Below are 20,465 nucleotides of genomic sequence, written 5' to 3' on the forward strand. Positions count from 1 at the left end.
ACACTATAAAACTCTTAGAGGAAAACATAGGAAGAACACTCTTTGACATAAATCACAGCAAGATCTTTTTTGATCCACCTCCTAGAGTAATGGAAATAAAAACAAAAATAAACAAGTGGGACCTAATGAAACTTCAAAGCTTTTGCACAGCAAAGGAAACCATAAACAAGACGAAAAGACAACCCTCAGAATGGGAGAAAATATTTGCAAATGAATCAATGGACAAAGGATTAATCTCCAAAATATATAAACAGCTCATTCAGCTCAATATCAAAGAAACAAACACCCCAATCCAAAAATGGGCAGAAGACCTAAATAGACATTTCTCCAAAGAAGACATACAGATGGCCACGAAGCACATGAAAAGATGCTCAGCATCACTAATTATTAGAGAAATGCAAATCAAAACTACAATGAGGTATCACCTCACCCCTGTTAGAATGGGCATCATCAGAAAATCTACAAACAACAAATGCTGGAGAGGGTGTGGTGAAAAGGGAACCCTCTTGCACTGTTGGTGGGAATGTAAATTGATACAGCCACTATGGAGAACAATATGGAGGTTCCTTAAAAAACTAAAAATAGAATTACCATATGACCCAGCAATCCCACTACTGGGCATATACCCAGAGAAAACCGTAATTCAAAAAGACACATGCACCCGAATGTTCATTGCAGCACTATTTACAATAGCCAGGTCATGGAAGCAACCTAAATGCCCATCAACAGACGAATGGATAAAGAAGTTGTGGTACATATATACAATGGAATATTACTCAGCCATAAAAAGGAACGAAATTGAGTCATTTGTTGAGACGTGGATGGATCTAGAGACTGTCATACAGAGTGAAGTAAGTCAGAAAGAGAAAAACAAATATCGTATGTTAATGCATGTATGCGGAACCTAGAAAAATGGTACAGATGAGCCAGTTTGCAGGGCAGAAGTTGAGACACAGATGTAGAGAATGGACATATGGACACCAAGGGGGGAAAACTGCGGTGGGGTGGGGATGGCGGGGTGCTGAATTGGGCGATTGGGATTGACATGTATACACTGATGTGTATAAAACTGATGCCTAATAAGAACCTGCAGTATAAAAAAACAAACAAAACAACTAATACTAAACTTTCATTGGGTTATTTGTATGGAAACATGTTAATATAAATGTTTCAGACATTACATGAAATTTCTAAAAATCTTATATTTGTATTTGTATGGAAATATGTATGGAAATATGTTAATATAAATGTTTCAGACATTACATGAAATTTCTAAAAATCATATTTGTATTTGTATGGAAATATGTATGGAAATATGTTAATATAAATGTTTCAGACATTACATGAAATTTCTAAAAATCTTATATTTGTACTTGTATGGAAATATGTATGGAAATATGTCAATATAAATGTTTCAGACATTACATGAAATTTCTAAAAATCTTATATGTTATGGTATAGTGTTATAAGTAATAATCCTAGTTATTACTTTAAAATGTATATCTCAGAAATAACTAATTTTCTTGTCAACTGCATTATTATGAACTGTCATCAAATCTTTAACCGTGGTCATTTTTAAGTCTTTTGTCATTTACAGACAGTTCTGGGTGTACTCTGATGATTTTGCAAATATGCTCCTATAAAAGGGTTTCATCTTCAAGAAATACATGGAAAAGACTCTGACAAGTACAGGTTTCTGGTAACGGACTGTACTGCTGAACTGAATGAATAAGCATTTTCAGAACTCTAATGAAAAACTGATGAACTCATAAAAGTGCTAACAAAAGATCAAGATGAAAAAAAAAATTAATTACATGGGACTGAGTGAACTGATGAGGATGAGTATAATTTTTGTGACTTTCTGTCTGAATTTAAAAAAAAAAAAAAAAATTCCACAAGGACTCAGAGGCAAAGAATATACAAATCAATTTTCACTGCAAAGTAAAGGAGCTGTTACAGTGGAGGATTACTGGACTGAATGTCAATACTATGACATAGTATGAGTGTGTTTCATGTTTGGTAATTGCAATCATTGTTGCTTTTGTTGTGGTCATCCATGTACAATGCTTGGTGTCAGTCGATTTATCTCTTGTAAAAATAAAATACAGTGTGTGTGTGTGAAAAAATAAAAAAAAAATAAAAAAAAAATAAATGAATTCAGCAAAGTTGCAGGATACAAAATTAATACACAGAAATTTGTTGCATTTTTATACACTAATAATGAACTATCAGAAAGAGAAATTAAGAAAAAATCTCATTTACATTTTCATCAAAAAAAATAAAATATGTCAGAGTAAATCTAACCAAAGAGGTAAAGGACTCTGAAAACTATAAGACACTGATGAAAGAAATTGAAGATGACACAAATGGAAAGATATACCATGCTCATGGATTGAAAGAATTAATATTGTTAAAATGACCACATTACCCAAGGCAATCTACAGATTCAAAGCAATCCCTATCAAAATACCAATGGCAATTTTCACAGAACTAGAACAAATAATTCTAAAATTTATGTGAAAACACAAAAGACCCCAAATAGCCAAAGCAATCTTGAGAAAGAAGAACAAAGCTGGAGGTATCATACTCCCTTCCTGATCTCAAACTATGCTACAAAGCTACAGTAATCAAAACTGTATAACCGGCACAAAAACAAACACATAGATCAATGGTACAGAATAGAGAGCCCAGAAATAAACCCACGCAATTATGGTCAATTAATCTACAACAAAGGAGGTAAAAATACACAGTGGAGAAAAGACAGTCTCTTCAATAAATGGCACCGGGAAAATCGGATAGCTACATGCAAAAGAATCAAACTGGACTACTTTCTCACACCATATACAAAAATAAACTCAAAATACATTAAAGACTTAAACGTAAGACCTAAAACCATAAAACTCCTAGAAGAAAACATAGGCAGTATGCTCTTTGACATGGATCTTAGCAATACTTTTTGGGATCTGTCTCTACAGGCAAGGGAACAAAATCAAAAATAAACAAATGGGACTAAACTAAAAAGCTTTTTCACAGGGAAGGAAACAACCAACAAAACAAAAAGGCAGCCCACTGAATGGGAGAAGATATTTGTAAACAATATATCCAATAAGGGGTTAATATACAAAATTACAAAGAACTCATACAACTAAACATCAAAAAACACAACCTGATTAAAAAATGGGCAGAGGATCTGAATAGACATTTTTCCAAAGAAGACATACAGATGGCCAACCAACACGTGAAAAGATGCTCAACATCTCTAATTATCAGGGAAATGCAAATCAAAACCACATTGTGATACCACCTCACACCTCTCAGAGTGGCTATTGTCAAAAACACAACAAATGGCAAGTGCTGGAGAGGATGTGGAGAAAAGGGAACCCTTGTGCACTGCTGGTGGAAATGTAAATTTGTGCAACCACTAGGGAAAACCGTAGGGAGTTTCCTCAAAAAATTAAAACTAGAACTTCCATGTGATCCAGCAATTTTACTACTGGGTATTTACCAGAAGAAAACAAAAACACTAATTCAAAAAGATATATGCACACCAATGTTCACTGCAGCATTATTTACAATAGCCAAGACATGAAAGCAACATAAGTGTCCTCTGATAGATGAATGGATAAAGAAGATGGAGTTTGTGTGTGTGTGTGTGTGTGTGTATACATACATATGTTTACACATACATATATATGTATACACACACACACACACACACACACACACAATGGAATATTGCTCCATCATAAAAAAATGAAATCTTGTCATTTGCAGCAACATGGATGGATTTAGAGGGTATTACGTTAAATGAAATAAGTCAGACAGAGAAAGAAAATTCCATAGGATCTCTTGTGTATGTGGAATCTAAAAAACAAACAAAACAAAATTAAAACAGACTCATAGATACAGAGAACAAAAAGGTGGTTGTCAGAGAGGAGAGAAGTGGGGAGGGCAAAATATATGAAAGAGGTACAAACTTCCAGTTATAAAATAAATAAGCCACAAGGATGTAATATACAGCATAAGTAATATGGTCAATAATATTGTAACAATTTTGTATGAGGACAGGCAGTTACTAGATTTACCATGGTGATCATTTCATAATGTATGCAAATGTCAAATCGCTATGTAGTACACCTGAAACTAACATAATATTGTACATCAACTGTATTTCAATAAAAAATAAAAATTAATTAACCTAATAATTTAAAGTGTTTAAGTAACCCACAGAAAGACAGGAAAAATAAAAAGCAGAGGGAATAAACTGAAAACAAAAATAAAATGGCAAACCTAAGCCCTAACATATCAAAAAACTACATTAAATGTAAATAGTCTAAATACTCCATTAAAAAGGCAGAGATTAGAAAACATGATTCAACAATATATTCAATATACTCAACAATATACTCAATATACCCAACAATATACAGTCTACAGGAAACTCACTTCAAATATAATGCTATAGGCAGGCTGAAAGCAAAGAGATGGAAAAAGATATATTGTGTGAACATTAATCATAAAGAAAGCAGTACTGCCTGTATTAATATCAAAGAAAATCACCAGAGACAGAGAATGACATTATATAATGATAAAAGAAGACATAGCTATTGATAAAAGAAGACACAGCAATGCTAAATGTGTTTGTAACACGGAAACAGCTGCAAAACATGTGAAGCAAAGACTGATAGAATTGAAAGAAGAAATAGACAAATCTATAATTACACGTGGAGTTTCTCAGTGATTGATAGAACACGTTTACAAAAAATCAGCAGACACAGAAGAGCTCAACCACACCATCAACCAACAACTCAATCCAATTAGGATCTAATTGACATTTATAGAACATTCCTCTCAACAACGGCATTATACACGTTCTTTCCAAGTAGCCATGAAACATATAACAGTATTGACCATATAACCTAGGACATAAGACAGATCTCAACAAATTTAAAAGAATCAAAATCATACAGAGTGTGTTGTCTGACCACAATGGAATAAAACTAATATTCAATAAGAAAAAAAATCTTCAAACACTTAGAAACTAAGCAAGGCACTTCTAAATAATCCCATGAGCCAAAGAAGAAGTCCTTAGTGAAATAAAAAAATAAATGCATTGAACTAAATAAAAAGACATATCAAAATGATGGAGCACAGCTAAAGCAGTGCTGAGGGAAAAATGTACAGCATTAAATGCATTCACTAGAAAAGATGCTGAACCAAGTAGACATTCACAGGCAAACGTGAACCTTCACCAAAGTCTCAAACCTTACACAAAGAGTAATTCAAAATGGATCATGGACTTAAAGTAAAATGAAAAATTACAAAACTTTGTGAAACAAACATGGGAGAAAATCTTGGGAATTTAGGGTAGTAAAATAGTTCTAAGACTTGTAACAAAAACACAAGCCAAAAATAGCAAAAAAAAAATGGATAAATTGGATTTAATCAAAATATGTTGGGATGAGCCTCTTAGATAGCCTCATCTGCCAGAGGGCAGACAGCAGAAGCAAGAAGAACTATAATCCTGAAGCCTGTGGAAGGAAAACCACAATCACAGAAAGATAGACAAAATGAAAAGGCAGAGGACTACGTCCCAGATGAAGGAACAAGGTGAAACCCCAGAAAAACAACTAAATGAAGTGCAGATAGGCAACCTTCCAGAAAAAGAATTCAGAAAAATGATAGTGAAGATGATCCAGGACCTTGGGAAAAGAATGGAGGCAAAGATCAAGAAGATGGAAGAGATGTTTAACAAAGACCTAGAAGAATTAAAGAACAAACACCTAGAAGAATTAAAGAACAAATAAACAGAGATGAACAATACAATAACTGAAATGAAAAATACACTAGAAGGAATCAATAGAATAACTGAGGCAGAAGAACAGATAAGTGACCTGGAAGACAGAATGGTGGAAATCACTGCCACAGAACAGAATAAGGAAAAAAGAATGAAAAGAAATGAAGACAGCCTCAGAGACCTCTGGGACAACATTAAACACATCAACATTCGCATTATAGGGGTCCCAGAAGGAGAAGAGAGAGAGAAAGGACCCAAGAAAATATTTGAAGAGATTATAGTCGAAAACTTCCCTAACATGGGAAAGGAAATAGCCACCCCAGTCCAGGAAGCGCAGAGAGTCCCATACAGAATAAACCCAAGGAGAAACACGCCGAGACACATAGTAATCAAAGTGGCAAAAATTAAAGACAAAGAAAAATTATTGAAAGCAACAAGGGAAAAATGACAAATAACATACAAGGGAACTCCCATAAGGTTAACAGCTGATTTCTCAGCAGAAACTCTACAAGCCAGAAGGGAGCGGCACAACATATTTAAAGTGATGAAAGGAATAACCTACAACCAAGATTACTCTACCCAGCAAGGATCTCATTCAGATTTGATAGAGAAATCAACAGCTTTACAAACAAGCAAAAGCTAAGAGAATTCACCACCACCAAACCAGCTCTACAACAAATGCTAAAGGAACTTCTCTAAGTGGAAAACACAAAAGAAGAAAACGACCTACAAAAACAAACCCAAAACAATTAAGAAAACGGTAATAGGAACATACATATCAATAATTACCTTAAATATGAATGGATTAAACACTCCAACCAAAAGACACAGACTGGCTGAATGGATACAAAAACAAGACCCATATATATGCTGTCTACAAGAGACCCACTTCAGACCTAGGGACACATACAGACTGATAGTGAAGGGATGGAAAAAGATATTCCATGCAAATGGAAATCAAAAGAAAGCTGGAGTAGCAATACTCGTATCAGATAAAACAGACTTTAAATTAAAGAATGTTGCAAGAGACAAGGAAGGACACTACATAATGATCAAGGGATCAATCCAAGAAGAAGATATAACAGTTGTAAATATATATGCACCCAACATAGGAGCACCTCAATACATAAGGCAAATGCTAACAGCTATAAAAGAGGAAACTGACAGTAACACAGTAATAGTGGGGGACTTTAACACCTCACTTTCACCAACCATCCAGACAGAAAATTAATAAAGAAACACAAGCTTTAAATGACACAATAGACCAGATAGATTTAACTGATATTTATAGGACACTCCATCCAAAAACAGATTATACTTTCTTCTCAAGTGCTCATGGAACATTCTCCAGGATAGATCACATCTTGGGTCACAAATCAAGCCTTGGTAAATTTAAGAAAATTGAAATCATATCAAGCATCTTTTCTGACCACAATGCTATGAGATTAGAAATCAATTACAGGAAAAAAAATGTAAAAAACACAAATACATGGAGGCTAAACAATGCGCTACTAAATAACCAAGAGATCACTGAAGAATCAAAGAGGAAATCAAAAAATACCTAGAGACAAATGACAATGAAAACACAACAATCCAAAAACTATGGGACACAGCAAAAGCAGTTCTAAGAGGGAAGTTTATAGCAATACAATCCTACCTCAAGAAAGAAGAAAAATCTCAAATAAACAATCTAAACTTACACCTAAAGGAACTAGAGAAAGAAGAACAAACAAAACCCAAAGTTAGTAGAAGGCAAGAAATCATAAAGATCAGAGCCAAAATAAATTAAATAGAAACAAAGAAAACAATAGCAAAGATAAAACTAAAACTAAATAAAACTAAAAGCTGGTTCTTTGAGAAGATAAACAAGATTGATAAACCTTTAGCCAGACTCATCAAGAAAAAGAGGGAGAGGACTCAAATCAATAAAATTAGAAATGAAAAAGGAGAAGTTTCAACAGACACCACAAAAATACAAAGCATCGTAAGAGACTACTATAAGCAACTGTATGCCAATAAAATGGACAACCTGGAAGAAATGGACAAATTCTTAGAAAGGTATAACCTTCCAAGACTGAACCAGGAAGAAATAGAAAATATGAACAGACCAATCACAAGTAATGAAATTGAAACTGTGATTAAAAATCTTCCAACAAACAAAAGTCCAGTACCAGATGGCTTCACAGGTGAATTCCATCAAACATTTAGAGAAGAGCTAACACCCATCCTTCTCAAACTCTTCAAAAAATTGCAGAGGAAGGAACACTCCCAAACTCATTCTACAAGGCCACCATCACCCTGATACCAAAGCCAGAAAAAGATACTACAAAAAAAAAGAAAATTAGAGACCAATATCACTGATGAATATAGATGCAAAAATCCTCAACAAAATACTAGCAAACAGAGCCCAACAACATATTAAACGGATCATATACCATGATGAAGTGGGATTTATCCCAGGGATGCAAGGATTCTTCAATATATGCAAATCAATCAGTGTGATACACCATATTAACAAATTGAAGAATGAAAACCATATGATCATCTCAATAGATGCAGAAAAAGCTTTTGAGAAAAGTAAACACCCATTTATATAAAAACTCTCCAGAAAGTGGGTATAGAGGGAACATACCTCAACATAATAAAGGCCATATACAACAAACCCACAGCAAACATCATTCTCAATGGTGAAAAAATGAAAGTATTTACTCTAAGATCAAGAACAAGACAAGGATGTCCACTCTCGCCACTATTATTCAACATAGTTTTGGAAGTCCCAGCCATGGCAAGCAGAGAAGAAAAAGAAATAAAAGGAATACAAATTGGAAAAGAAGAAGTAAAACTGTCACTGTTTGCAGATGACATGATACTATACATAGAAAATCCTAAAGATGCCACCAGAAAACTACTAGAGCTAATCAATGAGTCTGGTAAAGTTGCAGGATACAAAATTAATGCACAGAAATCTCTTGCATTCCTATACACTAACAATGAAAGATCAGAAAAAGAAATTAAGGAAACAATCCCATTCACCATTGCAACAAAAAGAATAAAATACCTAGGAATAAACCTACGTAAGGAGGTGAAAGAACTGTACTCAGAAAACTATAATACACTGATGAAAGAAATCAAAGATGACACAGATAAAGAGATATACCATGTTCTTGGATTGGAAAAATCAATATTGTGAAAATGACTATACTATCCAAAGCAATCTACAGATTCAATGCAATCCCTATCAAACTACCAGTGGCATTTTTTACAGAACTAGAACAAAAAATCTTAAAATTTGTATGGAGACACAAGAGACCCCAAACAGCCAAAGCAATCTTGAGAAAGAAAAAAAAAAAATGGAGCTGGAGGAATCAGACTTCGTGACTTCAGACTACACTGCAAAGCTACAATAATCAAGACAATATGGTATTGGCACAAAAACAGAAATATAGATCAATGGAACAGGATAGAAAGCCCAGAGATAAACCCATGCACGTATGGTCAACTAATCTATGACAAAGGAGGCAAGGATATACAATGGAGAAAAGACAGTCTCTTCAATAAGCAGTGCTGGGAAAACTGGACAGCTACTTGTAAAAGAATGAAATTAGAACAGCGCCTAACACCATACACAAAAATAAGCTCAAAATGGATTAAAGACCTAAATGTAAGACCGGACGCTATAAAACTCTTACAGGAAAACACAGGAAGAACACCCTTTGACATAAATCACAGCAAGATCTTTTTTTTTTTTTTTTCAGCAAGATTTTTTTTGACCCACCTCCTAGAGTAATGGAAATAAAAACAAAAATAAACAAATGGGACCTAATGAAACTTAAAAGCTTTTGCACAGCAAAGGAAACTATAAACAAGACAAAAAGACATTCCCTCAGAATGAGGGAAAATATTTGCAAACAAATCAACATACAAAGGATTAATCTCCAAAATATATAAACAGCACATGCAGCTCAATATCAAAAACACAAACAACCCAATCAAAAAATGGGCAGAAGATCTAAATAGACCTTTCTCCAAAGAAGACATACAGATGGCCAAGAGGCACATGAAAAGCTGCTCAGCATCACTAATTATCAGAGAAATGCAAATCAAAACTACAATGAGGTATCACCTCACAAGCTCTATTCATAATAGCCAAAATCGGGGAACAGCCCAGATGACCTTCAACGGGTGGATGCTTAAACCAGCTGCGGCCATGCACACCATACAAAACTACCCAGCCATGGAAAGGAGAGAAGATCCCAGAGTTCACACACCGTACGATTCCATGTATATGGCATTCTTGATGTGACAAAGTTATAGAATGAGGTGACATGTCAGTGGTTCCCAGGGGTAAGGAGGGGCGGGGGCAGGACAGAAGTGTGGCTCCCTGGGCTGGTGGGAACGCACTGTGCCCGGCCTCCATCGCCGCGGGTTTCCTGGCAGTGATGCTGCACCAGTTGTGTGAGACGTCGTCACGAGGAGAGACCAGGTAGAGCGGACACAGGGTCTCTCTGTACTGTTCTTTACAACTGCATGTGAACCTACACTGATCTCAACAGCAAGTTAACAGTCATAAGGATCAGTAATGTTTTCTGGGCACGTGCTGTGTGCCTTCCGGTCCCCATAGGAGCCCTGCAGGGTGGACGTTCTCCTTGTCCCATTTTAGATGAGGATACTGAGGCTGAACAAGGACAGACGGCTCCCCCAGGGTCACCAGCCAGCAGTGTGGAAGCTGGGATTCTGGCACAGGGAGCTGGCCCAGCTCTTAGTACCACCCCCCTCCACCGCCTCTGCAGGCCCTTCAGTCTGGGCCCCATGAGGGATGTACCCTCCCTCCCTCCCTGGCCGGGCTCCTGGGCCCTCTTTGTCTGAAAGGGCAGTGTCCACTGCACCCAGTGCCCCGTGCCCTCCTCCCACCCGGGCAGAGCCGTTCCTGCCCGCGCACATCTCAGCACTGCGTGGGCCAGCCCCCCAGATGACCTTGGCCACAGGCACCACCTGGCCTGCACGTGGGACAGACCAGAGGACCAACTCCCAGGAGGCAGCTTTGGCCAGTGGCAGTCTGCAGGGAGACGCCCGCTTCCTGTGCAGGTGTGAGCTCTGCGGCCCGGTGGTCATTGCACACTCAGGCCTCCTGTGCTGATGCCCTGCTGTTCCCGCCTGGCTTCCCCGTTCCCCTGTGCTGTATCCCAGGTGAACCCCTGTCCCCATCCATTCTCGGGAGACGCACCCTGAGATGTGCTCCCAGGAGAGTCTGTGCCTCATCCACGTCCAGCAGCCCCTAGTCTGGAAGGCTCCCGCATGAGTGTCCTGGGGCGGCTGCCATACATCACCACAAACCGGGTGGCTCAAAACAACAGGAATTTGTTCCCTTACAGTTTTGGAGGCCAGAAGTAGGAAATCAGTACCACCGGGCTGAAGTCAGGTGTCAGCAGGGCCGCGCTCCCTCTGGAATCTCGGGAAAATCCATTAGCGTTCCTCGCTTCTCCCAGCTCCTGGAGGCTGCCGGCTTCGCTGGCTCGTGGCCGCAACCCTCTAATCTCCGCAGGTGCAATCAGATGGCCTTCTCCTCTTCTGTCTGCAAAATATCTCCCTCCGCCTCCCTCCTATGAGGAGATGTGGCTGCAATTAAGGCTCACCTGGACAATCCAGGATAAGCTCCCCATTTCCAGATCGTTAATTTAAACCTGTGCAAACACACTTGTTCCTTATAAGGTACAATTACAGGATCCAGGGGTTGGGACCTGACATCTTTGGGGCAGCCATTAGTCAGCCTGACACACTCCCAATCCATAGCTCTGGCCAGACTTCCCCATCTCCTTTGGACATTTGTCCTGTCTTAATCTGAACTCATCTGTCCCATCCTAAACCGGAACCGCCATGGACATTTTGACCATGGCTGAACCACTGGTTCTGTCCTCCAGGCTAGGAATCGGGCACCGTCCTCACCCCACCTCTCCCTCCTCCATCTTCACCTGACATAGCCCCCAGGCCCATCCATCCTAGTCCAGAGACCCTGGTGCACTTGTGGGACGTGAGGTCAGTTGAGGTCATGCGTCCCCTCTGTTCACTGACCAAAAAGTGCCCAGTGCTGCTGTGGGTCATGTGTCCCCTCGGCCTCACTCCTGGGCTCCTTGGCTGCAAGTCCCTTCTCCCCCCAGAAATGCTAGCGGCCCCCATGCCTCCGTCCTTCAATCTCGCCTCACCCGCTTCTGTCCAGACAACTCCATTCATAGCCACCTCAAGGCACTCTCCTGTCCTCCAAGACTCGAACCCTGGCCCGGCGACCACTGCAGGCCCAGGGCCAAATTCTGAATGGACCAGAGGCCTTTCCCCCTGGATGTCCCTTGTCACCTGGGACAAGGTGTTAGGTGCCACCTGCACCCAACACCAAGTCTAACACCTCCATCCTCATCTCAGGCCTGCTTCTCCTTCTATGATTTTTAAAGCACCAAAAAACAGCCTCTTGCAGATGACAACCTGCCAGGCTGTTACAGCTCAGGTCCTTCTCTCCGTTTAGAGTTTGCCTATCTTCTCCACTGGACCATGTCCCACAACTGGGAGGCGGGGGACTCTGTGTCTTGGCCACCATGGTTGTCCCCAGTCTAATACGTTGCATGGCATGTAGTAGGCACTCAATAATATCCACTGACTGGCTTTTCCATTTAACGTTTTGTGGGCATTTTGATAATTAACATACCAATATTTTGATGTTCATCCAATGCTGTGTTACACGGACTTGCCCTGACCCGTATCAGTGGATGCACAGACTCTGTGTACTTATCTGCACCGCACACAAAGCTCCAAGGAGCTCTTTGTGTATGAGTCGCTGACTGGCTCTCTGCTGGTTTCCATGAGCTAGGTTTCTAGGAATGCCATTACCGGCCTGAAGCGCTTTTGGTTCAGATCAGGAGCAGCTTCTTCACCAGCTCAGCCCCGGGTGGGAAGAGCTGGCCACCTGGCTTAAGTCTCTGACCCATCCACCCTAGGCCTGCCCTTCCCTCCGACCGAGGTGCAGGTCTGTCCCAGCAGGAGGGATGAGGCTCCCCGGCTCCGCACCCCGCTCGGCCCGAGCAGCGCCCTGCAGCGCGCCCTCCTGGGGCATGTGTCCAGGGACCCTGCAGCTGGCCCCTGGGCCCGCACAAGGAGCTCAGGCCACGGCTTCGACGGTGAGCTCAGGCTTCCAGGTGGCCTGCAGGCCTGGACACTGGCTGCCCCCGAGGCTGCAGGACCCAGGTGTGCTGGCCACCTGGGCCCTCTCTGCAGGCCACTGCCCCTCCGTCACCCTCACACCCCGGTGTCCAGCAACCCTGAGGCCAGGTCCCTGTGGCCCTGAGACCTGTCCCCAGGCCCACAGCTAGGCCACTGAGCTTCTTTATAAATTGAGATAAAACCCACGTAACATAAAATTAACCATTTTAGCCATTTAAAGCACCCAGTTCAGTAGCGTTTAGTGCATGTTAGTGCATTCAGAGTTGTGCTCTATCCAGTTCTAGAGAATTTTCAAGCCCCCAAAGGAAACCCTGCACCCGTTAAGCATTGCTTCCCAGTCCCCTGTGACAGTAATTAAACAAGGAGGTCGTCAGACAGTGGCTCTGATGCCAGGTAGCCACAAAAGCCAACCGACGCCTAAGCCGAGTCACTGCACTCGAATCGGGGAAGATGAGACCTGAAAACACCAAACACAAACAGCTGGGGGGGTCTCTCCCAAATACGGCAGCTGCTTAAGCTGTGGCCAAATTTTCTTGCTCTCCGAGTCTTCTCTATAAAAACCCCTCCCCGCTCCTGTCGGGCGGGCCTGGGGGGGCTCCAATCAACCTCCAGTTTCAAATCGATGTTTGTTCAAATAGACTCTTGAAAAAATGTACCGTGCCTCAGTTTACCCAGCTCCCGCCAGCCCCTAGTCCTCGCCAGTCTGCTTTCTGCGTCTGTGGATCTGCCTGTTCTGGACGCTTCATACAAACGAGACCACGCGAGACGTGGCCGTCAGTGTCTGGCTCCTTTCCCTCTGCACCACGCTTTCGAGGTTCCTCCAGGCTGTGGCAGGATAGGTGTCCCCTCCCTTTGATGGCTGAGGACTATTCCAGGGTGTGGACTGGGACCCGGACCCGTGAGGGCCGTGCCCCGTCCCCCCTCCTGACCGCCCTCAGCTCAGGAGACAGCCCAGGCCCCGAAGCCCTCAGGCGGGCGCTGGCCCCAGCGCAGCTCACAGAGGTCTTGGGAGGATAGCGGGGAAGCTCATCCCATTCAGATCAAACAGCTGCCCAAGACACCCACGAACATGCACCCACGCAGCACACTGTCCCCAGCCTGCGGAGAAGTGGAGGTTATGGCCATTGTCCCAGAAACCATGAGCCTGCGTGTTTGTCCCCAAGGTGGGTCTGGGTCCCCTCCTGCCAGGGGCCCAGCCTCTCCCTGTGACCCTGAGCAGAGAGGCCGCCTTCACCTGGGCACGGTGGGGGAAAGGACCGGCTTTCCTCAAGAAGTGGTGGCAACAGGTCTGGGCCAAGACTCCCCCCGCAGCCCCTGGCCCGGCTGCGAGGTGGCACGTCTGTCCTCGGTGGAGAAGAGGCCGGTGCGGGAGTGGAGGCCAGCTGCCCAGGCCGTCCTGCCGGGCGAGCCAGGCTCTGCCAGCAGTGGGCTTGGGCTCTCTTCCCCAGGCTGGGTTCCGAGGCCAGGGCTGGCCCGCAGACACTTGCGGCAGGCACTCCCGAGCCAGTGGGTACAGCTGCCCGCAAAGACAGGGCCTGGCCACCCGCGAAGTGTGCGGGAATTTCCTCTCTGCCCTTCAGCCAGGCTGGGCTTCCACGGTGAGGCAAGGTGTCCAGCCCGCACCCAGGTCCCAGAGGGCAACCCAGACGGAGGGAGTGACACCGGGAGATGGGGGAGAGCAAAAATGGCACCCAGGTTTTAGTGGCCCGGGTGCCAGGGTCAGCGGTAGGCCCCTCTGAGCTGTTCCGGAGAGAGTGCCGTGCTGTTAGCCGATGCCCAGCAGCCCGCCGCAGACTGGGAGCTCCGTGCCCACGGGAGAGGGTGTGGAGAAAAGGGAACCCTCCTGCGCTCTTGGTGGGAATGTAAATTGGTGCAGTCACTACGGAGAACAGTATGGAGGGTCCTTAAAAAACTAAAAATGGAGCTACCATTGATCCAGCAATCCCACTCCTGGGCATATGTCTGGAGAAAACCGTAATTCGAAAAAATACATGCACCCCAATTTCATTGCAGCACTGTTTACAATAGCCAAGACATGGAAGCAACCTAAACGTCCATCAACAGATGAATGGATAAAGAGGAGGTGGTACATATACACAGTAGAATATTACTCAGCCATAAAAAAAAGAATGAAATAATGCCATTTGCAGCAACGTGGATGGACCTGGAGATTATCATACTAAGTGAAGTAAGTCAGACAGAGAAAGACAAATATCATATGATATTGCTTATATATGGAATCTAAAAAAAAATACAAATGAAATTATTTACAAAACATAAACAGACATGCAGACTTAGAGAACAAACTTGTGGTTTCCAGGGGGGAAGGGTGGAGGGGAGGGATAGACTGGGAGGTTGGGATTGACATATACACACTACTATATTTGAAATAGGTAACCAAAAAGGATATATATGTATAGCACAGGGAACTCTGCTCAATATTCTGTAATATCCTGAATGGAAAAGAACTTAAAAAAGAAGAGATACATGTATATGTATAACTGAATCACTTTGCTGTACACCTGAAACTAACACATTGTCAATCAACTATATTTCAATGTAAAATAAAAATTTAAAAAATAATAAATAAATGAAAAATAAGTAGCTCCTCCTCACCCCTCCTGGGAGCAGTTGTCCTATCAGCCACTCACACCTTAGTATGACTTTGTTCCCACTGCACCGACCCTCTCACAGTGTGGTAGCCATGGTAGCTGTACTCATGTTTCAGGGGCACCCAATCCCTGTGAGATTCTGATTCCTCTACCCAAAAGGAGACTTAGACTCCGTACCAGCCTTGTGGAATTTCAGGATATCAAGGGTAAAGGACAGATCTCTGGAGTATTTAGAGAGGGAAAGGAGAGGTTAACCACAGAGAAATGAGGATCCAATCAGCAACAGGCTTCTCATCAGTCCCAGTGGGTCCCAGAAAACAATGGAGTCAACCTTTAAAGTCAGGAGGTGGGTATTTTGAACTCAGAATCTATCCTCAGCCGAATCATCAATTACATTTGAATTTCCAGATATGCAAATGTGGGGGAAGTAATCTGTTAATTCTCCTTTTGTGCCCTTTCTGAGAAAAATTTTCTTGAGGATGTACTCTAACAAAGCCAACAACGACAAAAGGAATTCAAGAAAAAGAAAGAAATGGAATCCAAGAAAACAGTTGCATTAACCCAAGAGTGAAACATGAAAGTAAATTCTAGTCTGAGAGCCTAGAAAACAGCCAGTACAAAAACTAGCGCTCCAAAAGGGAAGCTGGCTGGCCTTCCTGATGTGGAAGCATGCTTGTTCCATCAATATGGAAAAAGAAAGGCAGTTAGCAATGCCAGGATAAAGAGTTACAGATGAGTGTCATGGGCCCAGATGAAGCACCCTGATGTGATTTGGAGCAATTGAATGAGAGTAAAAATTATACATCCATTTCAGCACGAGTCCTGGGTCATCCCCTTGCCAGAGGTCAGGCTCAGTGGTATAGGAAAGGAATAATATTTATAAAATCATAATATATTTTTACTAGCTTTAGAATTATAGACTCAACATAGTGGCAATTACAGGGGGAGACACAGTTAACTGATTGAGGACAGAGTAAGTGTTATAAATTCTCCCCTAGCCATTTATTAAATTGCAACCCCTCACCTCCCTCCCTCTTCTCCCAGCTTTAGTTTTCTCCACAGCTCTCATCACCACCTGATACCCTCTTGCACTGCTGGTGGGAAAGTAAATTAATATAACCACTATGGAGAACAGTATGGAGGTTCCTTAAAAAACTAAAAATAGAACTACCATATGACCCAGCAATCCCACTACTGGGCATATACCCTGAGAAAACCACAATTCAAAAAGAGTCATGTACCACAATGTTCATTGCAGCACTATTTACAATAGCCAGGACATGGAAGCAACCTAAGTGTCCATCGACAGATGAATGGATAAAGAAGATGTGGCACATATATACAATGGAATATTACTCAGCCATAAAAAGAAATGAAATTGAGTTATTTGTAGCGAGGTAGATGGACCTAGAGTCTGGCAGGTAGAGTGAAATAAGTCAGAAAGAGAAAAACAAATACCGCATGCTAACACATATATACGGAATCTAAACAACAACAACAAAAGGTTCTGAAGAACCTAGAGGCAGGACAGGAATAAAGACACAGACATAGAGAATGTACTTGAGGACATGGGGAGGGGGAAGGGTAAGCTGGACGAAGTGAGAGAGTGGCATGGACATATACACACTACCAAATGTAAAACAGATAGCTAGTGGGAAGCAGCCGCATAGCACAGGGAGATGAGCTCGGTGCTTTGTGACCACCTAGAGGGGTGGGATAGGGAGGGTGGGAGGGAGGGAGACGCAAGAAGGAAGAGATATGGGGATATATGTACACATATAGCTGATTCACTCTGTTATACAGCAGAAACTAACACAACATTGTAAAGCAATTATACTCCAATGTAAGTGACAGGGCATCACTGACACAAGTTGGGGGAACAGTGCAGAGAGAGGATTCCCCACTTCTTCGCCTGACACAGAAGGGAGACAGGAGAGTGTGTCCAAAGCTGGTCACGGAAGTGGAGGTCCATACACGGGATTCTACGCTATTCATGAAAACACGGAAGGGCTCAAAATAATACACCAAAATTAAGCGGGGAATGGATGAAGTTGAAATGACTTAAACTTCTCTTTCATACTGAGAAGTCAAATAGAAATTGTTTAAAATGGACAAATGCAGGGACAGAGTGGAAGCATTTTATTTAGAATTATGGCGGTAACAAGATCTGAAAACATAACGGTTAAAATTGTTCTCTCCTTAGAGGGGGAATGGGGTGGGAAATGTTTCTTTTTCATTTCATATCAGTCTACACTGCTTTAATATTTTTACTTTGTGCGTATTACTTTTATAATTTTTAAAAATGTGGGGGAAAAGCCATGGACACAGACGTCAATGTCCTTGTTTCCTGTAAAAATGTCTTCACTTGTTTGTGATTTAGTCTTATTCCCTTGGACTTTATAGAGGATCTATATTAAAAAACAGCCATCGAAGAGCACATCTGTAGGATTTGGAAACTGCAATGAAAGACATTCATGTCCATTATGTCACCTAACGTCCCCATATGAGGATTCATGCCACACACCTCTCCTAGAATTTCTCACCTAAAGAAAGTTTGCCTCAACCTGGGGAAAATATCTACAACAGATATGGAGGACAGAAGGGTTGACATTCTTAATAAAGAGAAACTTTCTCAAATTAACGAGAAAAATTCCTAAATATCTCAATAGAAAAAAAGAATAAAGGATATAAAGCATCTCACCAAAGGAGAAATGAAAAATTGTCAAATAAAACAGCAAATTAACTTTTTTACCCCTCAGCCTGGCAAAATTGAAAAAAGGAGGAGGAGGAGGAAGAGGAAGGGAAGGAGGAGAGCAAGGAGGGGGAGGGGTGAGGAAGAGCGGGAGGAGGAGGGGGAGAACAGCCAATGATGATGGGGGTGGGAGGTATGGGGAGCCTGGCCCCCTGGGCCCTGCAGTCAGAGGCACCATCCTGCGTGGGCCAATTGGAGGATGTGGCCAAAAGTCCAGCAGTTTTACTTCTAGGAATTGAGGCTAAGGAAATAATTGGCTAAGTGTGCAAAGATGTATATCAATCAATGACAGGTGTCAAAGACACCAGGACACACACAGAGGGAGAAAGGAGGCTGGGTGAGGAGAGAGGCAGAGATTGGAGTGACGGAGGAAGCCCAGGGACCACCTAGAACCACCAGCAACTAGGAGGAAGGCAGGCAGGATGCTCTCCTAGAGCCTCCAGAGGGAGCCTGGCCCCGCCCACACCTTGATTTTGGACTCTGGCCTCCTGAATTGTGAGACGATACATTTCTATCATTTTAAGCCACCAGCCTGTGGTACCTGGTCACATGTCCTGGGAAACTAAATGTTAATTCTTAACAGTGTAAGAATTAACGTTGGGCTGACAGTCTCAGGCTGGACAAGGGCGCCCAGCCTAGCGGGCTGACTCCCAAGTGGGGCCTCCATCTCTGGTCCATGGCAACTGCCACCAATGTCACTGTGTCAGCTGGAACTGACAGGGTTCTATTCCAAAAAGGAAGATGGGAGAAGAATCCAGGGGGTAGCTTGGGTCAGTTTCATTGCTCCCCTCACCCATGCAGTCAACTGTGGCCTGGAAGGTGCATCAGGTGAAACAGATGTGGCTCCTGGTGATCCCCTGGTAAGTGGCAGGCAGGTCCTCAAAGGATGGAGGGCTTCCCAGGTGAGCTAGACCCATGAAAGTAGGGCAAGCACAGCAGACAGAATGATGTTTAAGTGTTCAGTGTATCTTAAAACTGTAGGTCCCGTTTCTTCCTTTCTTTAAAAATAGGCCGTATAGACTGGGAGAAAATATTTGTAAATGATGCGACTGACAAGGGCTTAATTTCCAAAAAATATACACTAAGTCCCCTACATACAAACGAGTTCCATTCCGAGAGCACGTTTGTGAGTCCAATTTGTTCATAAGTGCAACAAAGTTAGCCTAGGTACCTAACTAACACAATCAGCTGTATAGTACTGTACTGTAATAGGTTTATAATACTTGTCACACAAATAACACATAAAATACAAACAAAAACAACAAATAAAACATTTTTAATCTTACAGTACAGTCCCTTGAAAAGGACAGCAGTGCAGTACAACAGCTGGCATACAGGGGCTGGCATCGAGGGAACAGGCAAAAAGAGTTACTGACTGGAGGAGGGAGAGGAGATGGGAGATGGTAGAGCTGAAGGATTGTCAGCAATAGGAGACGAAGGGCAAGCTGCAATTTCACTCACGCCTGACGTTGATGGCACAGGTTCTGGTTTCTTGCTGGATTCAATTCTATCTACCCTCCTGAAAAAACAATCCAGTTATGTCTGGGTAGTAGCTCTTTTTTCTCTTCATAGATGACACCATAGCGCTGGATTGCATTCTGAACGGCTGCTGCAATCTTCATCTATTGTTCTTCCTTTGGGTCTGTGCCTCAAAAACTAACAGTGCCTCCCAAATAAAGGAAATCCCCTTACCATTTCCTGTGTCATGAATCTCTTCGATTCTTCAGTTACTTTTTCTTCCTCTTGCCCCTCTTCGTCCTTTCTCTGGGCCTCCAATTCCATCAGGTCTTCATTAGTAAGCTCCTCGTGTTGCACAGCAAGGAGTTCAATGAAGTCATCCTCTTGCAGATCTAGCTCCAGCTTCTTGCTGAGGGCTACTAAGTTGCTGAAGACCTCTTTGGACTCCTCATCCACCTCTCAAATCCACGAAAATCATGAACAAACTGTGAAAAAAGTTTCTTCCAAACTCCATTCATGGTGAAGGCCATAACCTCACACACGTTGGCATCTTTCAAAGTTCGCAACTTGAAGTTTCGTGTAAGGGACTTACTGTAAACAGCTCATAAGACTCAACAACAACAACAACAAAACAAACAAC

At 42.3% G+C, this 20,465-nt stretch overlaps 1 long non-coding RNA gene across 3 annotated transcripts in view; it reads right to left on the minus strand.

The window, feature by feature from the left end:
• Nucleotides 1-20,465, minus strand: part of LOC309635768 — a 45,800-nt gene that overhangs the window by 11,267 nt on the left and 14,068 nt on the right. For 2 of the 3 annotated variants that reach the window (XR_014248999.1, XR_014249000.1), the window contains exon 2: nt 11,022-11,397. This is a non-coding gene — a long non-coding RNA (uncharacterized lncRNA). The remainder of the gene's footprint in view (nt 1-11,021; nt 11,398-20,465) is intronic. The other variant, XR_014249001.1, reaches the window with a different exon arrangement.

This window comes from Balaenoptera borealis, assembly GCF_965194805.1.
Source record: "Balaenoptera borealis genome assembly, chromosome: 10".
Classification (NCBI taxonomy): domain Eukaryota; kingdom Metazoa; phylum Chordata; class Mammalia; order Artiodactyla; family Balaenopteridae; genus Balaenoptera; species Balaenoptera borealis.